At 42.8% G+C, this 5,791-nt stretch overlaps 1 pseudogene; it reads right to left on the bottom strand.

Moving 5' to 3' along the window:
- Positions 1–30: 30 nt before the first annotated feature.
- On the bottom strand, positions 31–5,600 carry LOC116378909 (phosphatidylinositol 4,5-bisphosphate 3-kinase catalytic subunit gamma isoform-like; annotated as a pseudogene).
- Positions 5,601–5,791: the final 191 nt, after the last annotated feature.

The following is a 5,791-nucleotide window of genomic DNA, read 5'->3' as shown; positions in this document are numbered from 1 at the left end:
TATAGACATATACATACACACACACACTATATGAGCTTCTGCTCAATATGAATAAAAATAGGGGCACTCAGACAATTTTACATTTAAATAAAATAACGATGAAGGTCATTTCCTAATTTCAGTAGCCAAACATGCAGAATAGGCGTGTTTGAGGTGCCAGTGAGATTTCTGGCTGACTTGATCTTGACATGCTGTCGACTCATCCTGTTTAGAAAGGTGGAAGAGCATCTTTTGTGCCAAAAGTCTATAAAAACAGCCGCGGTGAGGGAGTACATGAGTTTAGAAATAATACATAAAAAGAAACAATGAGAACAACCACAAAAAATAAAACGATATTACATTTAGACATTAATAATAACAAAATGTTGCAGCACGATTCAGAGTTTCTACTTGATGCCTGCCACCATGTGGATCCACCAGTTGGCCTGCACAGTCCAGCCCAGCTGCTCACACAGAGACATTTGCTGGAGGAAATGCTCCTTGGCCTCTGCCTCACCCTGTTCCTCCTGGAGTGCCTCCCGCAGGTAGCGCATCCTCTGCAGCACTCAGCTCAGGGATGCCCGTCAGCAGCATGAGGGAGAAAGGGGTGACCAGCAGACGGGAGTGCGAGCGCAGGGAGAGGTATGCCTGGGTGCAAGTGTGCTAATGTGAGTAGGTGAGAAAGACAAGAGAAGGAATGAAGGACAAGAAGAAAAGATAAGGAAATAAGGACAAAAGATAATAGGATACAGAACACAATATCTGACAAATATCTACTGTACATTTACACATAGGCACATACGCGTGCACAGTGGATTCACTTGTCCATTCACTTATGCAACACACATACACACAACCTTTTTATAAAGTTGTTAATGTACGCCTTCTGTAAGAACTAATAGGTTGAGGCTGCAAGTCAAAGATAAGGTGTGAAACCTCGGACGCATTGACAGAAATACTAATGCATTTTGAATGTTTTGCAGTTTGTTTTAGTCTTTCATAGGATTTGCTGACAATATGACAAATATAGAACAACTGCAGCCTTATCATGATATGAAAGTATCAGTATAATTACACACAAACAAACAACCACACCCACACACATGCACACAATCAGGGCTTCTCACCCTGAAGCGCTGAAAGTAGAGGCTGTTGCGCCCTTTGCCCCTGCCCATGACATGCAGGAAGTCAGGCGTGAGGACGAATGGTACACGCTCCCTGCTCACGCCAAGGAAGTACTTCCTGTTGTCCAAGATGTGACCGAAGTCGATGTGAAACAGGTTCCCTGAGAGGCGTGGGAAATACAAAAAGCATTTAAATCAGCCTGTCAATCAACTCAGTGTGTTGTTAATTTGTTGCTCTTTTCCATCATTCGGTCACTCTCTCAGTGAGATTTACATTATCTGGATTGTTTACATTTGCACAAATGCAGACAGGTTTAACAGCGTGTGGGAATGTGAACCAAACATGTGGCGCATACCTCGGTCCGTGATCATGATGTTGTCATTGTGTCGATCTCCTATGCCCAACACATACGTGGCCAGACAGTAACCAGCACAGGAGTGCACAAATCTCTCCACGGCCTTGTAGTGCTGTAGTCAAATGAGATCACAGCAGTGCAGTAACACAATTGGTAACGTGGCAGATCTAATACCGAGGCTATATCATTAATATATTTGAAATAAAAGGAACAAAAGTCAACTGGTCTACACTCTTAATTTAGGCACGCTGTAAAAAGGTTCCATTGGAAGGTGAAAGTGTGTTAAAGACAAGACATCTAGTGACAAGATGTGTCCACTGAAAGAAAAAGTAACTGTGTGTGAGCACAGACAAAAATAAAAATGACTATTTCAGTGTTTTAAAGTGGGCAGCTGCACAGACCGATGACATTTAGCCAGACCATCTCAAACATCAAGGCTTGACTGGAGCGGGCTTTTTTCATTCGGGTCCACATCTTGTCGAAAACCCTGCCTTTGAACTACGTCCAGATTACTTACTATTTCCTGGAGTGGACATTTGGACTTGAGCCACTCAAAGAGAGCATCGTTCTTGAAGGCTGCTGACGTTCCTCCCTGGCTCCAGTGGATGGCAGCGATGGTCGCTGCATTCCTCACAATCTCAATCATACCTGTGGAGGAGAAACCTGATGTCACTTTTTGTTGTTGTTGTTGTTTTGTTCATATCACTTTCCAAAGGACTTCCTGTTTGTATCCTGGGTGCTGGAAAATATACGTTTAAAGGACAGTGTTGAAAAGTGTTTTACAGCGCTTGTACATTATTTTTTTCTGGCCCACTTCGTTCCTCTTCATCTCTTAATTATGTTCCAACATCCAACTAACAAAAGAAGCTCCACCAATCAGGGGAGGAGTGGGAAAACAAACCCGGCCCGGGACTTTCGACCCGCAAAAATCCACCTGGAGTCACACCACACGTCACACTAAACCAGAATAGAGCTGGAGAAATGAGTCAGCATTTTTGTCCTTTGCACACTCATCTCAAAATCATGGGTTTTATGAATGGGTTTTGGCAAGACCTCTGAAATAAGGTCTTTGGTTAAGAGATGTTAACGTTTTTTTTGTTCTCCGACATAAAATACGTCAGGAATACGTCTTAGAAAAGGCGCTTGCTAACAAGTGTGTAAATGAGACACTAGTCCGCTTTTAGCTTAGCAGTGGTGACATAACCGCAACATCCTGGGTTCCATTCCAGCCTTAGGACTTTCAGAATAACATTTATTGTAGACCTTCATGTTGGTAAATAAAACGGTAATGCTTTATTTACGGGTCTATCATTTCTCAGAGGTTGCCCAAAGAAAACTATGTAACATAGTAAAAAGAAGATGGAAAATGGAGACAACACTCCAAGTTATTATAAGTAGGGTTTAATTAAGTAAGCGCTTTATAAATACATTTTACTTACTTAATTAGGTCGAATGACTTAATAAGCATTTGCTGATTTGCAGAACAAACTTTCAGACAGCATGGTTAAACAGCTAGCTGAATAAATCGATAATAAAAGTGAAAATGACCTATGTTGTGTCCTGTGGAGATGCAGCCGTACGGAACGAGGTTAAGGTCCAGAGCTTTTCCATGCCAGATAGAGTCCATCAGCACCAGCGTCTGAGCAGGAAGATGCACATAGTCAGGTGTCACTTTATCCAAAAGGTAGGAATATATTCACCGACATAAAACACCAACATTCTTTATTTTTCAGCGAGATGAATAATTAAAGATCAAATTTATTCTCTTTGACCTGAATGACCAGCATGTCCTGTCTGAGGTCGTCCCCCTCTTTGAAGATTATTCCCACGGGTGTAGCAGAGGTTGGTGACGGCATGGGGGAGAACTCCAGCCACAGTGGCTTCTTCCTGGAGGACATCACCTTGCTTTTGTCCAGCTGGACGAGAGGGATACAGAGAGAACCGATTTGTTGATGGTGAGCTTGACAGTTGATAGGGAATGGGTTTTATTGAAGGTCCGATGTGGACCTTCGATGTAAAGCCTTACAACTGTTAAAGTTTGATTATTTTTCACAGATATATTTAAAAGTGTCGTCCTTCTAACATCCGTCCATCCATCTGAGCACATGAGCCTGCACACAAACTCTGCATCATTCACTGCCAGACTGGGAATATTTTAGTCATAATTAGATTGGGTAGTTTGATATCACTAGGTGTCAAATGTTTATTGACATCCATGTATGATTGTAATGTAGTAACAATCATTACAGTGGAAACGTTTAACCGAGCGTTCAGTTCACATTCCGACTACTGTAGGTCAGAGTAGCTGGATTGGACTGGAGAACATGAAAAATATATTTGAACTTAAAAGAGGAATGAATGGATGGAAAAGGAGAGACAGGGCACGAACAGAGAGAGGAGAGAAAGAGAGGAGGGAAATAGACAAAAAAAGTGAAAAGTGTTCTTGTACATTAGCAGCTTAGCAACTAAAAGGCCTGATTGTGAATACCTGTATGTAATCACTGTGTGTGTGGGCTGTTGGGGCATTACCACTCACACAAGACTAAACATGGCCGACAAAGACCATCAAAACACACGAGTAACATGTTGTATTCCACACACTGTCGTTCAACACCAACACACTCAATTTGCATTGACACGAGCAGCATTAGCGAGGCTTACCAGGATCCTTCCAGCTCTGATCCGGGGGTCATAGGGCACCAGGAATTCATTCGGTAGATTACTGTTTCTAAGAAGCTCTTGAAGCTTGAGGGGAGCTAAAGCAAAAGAAACACAAAGACACACTTATACAAATTGGTAAGGGGGATTGGGGGGATCGGATTTCAGCAACTGAACATTGAGGGAGCTACACACAATCAACCAATCACTGATGGCTGGAAGAGTAGCTGTTTGTCACCATGTCCTGCTGCCACAAACACTCACTCACTAGAGCACGTTATACAACATGCAATCTGATATAGACATTTAGAATGTGCTCAAATCAGCAGGACAGCACAAGTAGCCGCTGCTCCTCACTAAAGACATCACTCCGCCATTTACATGGCAACGTTGTACCATGTAACTGCCAGAGCTGCAGCAAAAGCCTACAGTGCTGATGGAAAATGGTTTCATTTTGTTTGTTTTGGATGGATGTTTGGAAGAGGAAGGAGGAGAACACAACATCAAAAAATGAGACGCATGTAGAAATTTCAAATGAATCAATTGGAGAAATGGAGGAATTAATCAGTCCGACCCAGTCAACTTCTTGGACTGTATGCAGGCAATCGGCTCCAAGTTGCTGTTATAGAGACTCCCATACAATCTTGACAAAAACGAAATTAAACTCACTAAACTGTCTGCCCTTCAGCCAGTGAAGAGTAGTGAGTGAGGAGGAAGGAGGAAGTCAATGGCAGTGTGTAAAACAGACAATAAAAAGTGTTTGGAATACGTTTGAGTCAACATAACCACAAGAGGTTGTTGAGCATGCAGCCATAACTGGGCATCCAAAATATGACGCAGTTTGCTGCAACAGAATATGAGATAAGCATGTGAGATTAGAAACATGTTCTAACACATGGTCTAACCTGCCTAAAATTCATGTTTCATTTCTACCTTAAGGTACTAAAAAACACTCTTCGCGCTTCAACGAGGAGACAAAGAACCACAAAAGCAAACTCAATGAACGGGATCGTCAAAGCAGAACAGGGACTGTGTTTGAAGACCCTCGAGTGAGTTGTGCCCAGTTTGAACATTTGAAACATACCTTTAAATTTGACTGATTTTGACTTTAGTATATTTATGGTATATTAATCCATTGGAATGTCTTTCTTGGATGTGTCTCACCTGTAGGAGGAAGGTCGGACTTGTCGTGGTACAGTTTTTTAATCGCTAATGCAACCCCCTGCAGGGCCTCCACAGCCTGGACCTGCTGGGTGAAGCTGTCAAGCATGGCCTGACCACAGCCCAGCAGGTAGGCCTCCAGAATCACAGCCATGCGCTGGCGGAAGTACAGACACCCTGCCACCTCACTGCGGACATACCAGAAGAAGAAGTGGCCGATTCTCTTGCTCTGCGGTGAAGGAGGAGACAGTGGAGGTGAGGTGAGTGAAGGATACAGACACAGATGTAGCTGCAGTGTGACAGGGCTGAAAAGATTCACAGTTTAAATGTGCTTCTATCTGCCACAGAGATGTCCATGGTGTCCATCAGGACATATCGATGCATCCAGTGTTGATCTGTTGTATGTGACTAAAGTAGGAGTGCAGGAAGTGGCGCACACTCAATACAACTTTTTCCCTGAATATTTGCCAGCTTGTAATAAAAAATAAGCGTGGTACTATGGAGTGTTTTAAA

The sequence above is a fragment of the Anarrhichthys ocellatus genome, unplaced genomic scaffold (genome assembly GCF_004355925.1).
Source record: "Anarrhichthys ocellatus isolate YVR2014 unplaced genomic scaffold, GSC_Weel_1.0 scaffold3377, whole genome shotgun sequence".
In the NCBI taxonomy this organism is placed as follows: domain Eukaryota; kingdom Metazoa; phylum Chordata; class Actinopteri; order Perciformes; family Anarhichadidae; genus Anarrhichthys; species Anarrhichthys ocellatus.
The sequence above is the reverse complement of the archived record's forward strand: the minus strand, read 5'-3'. Positions and strand labels throughout refer to the sequence as shown.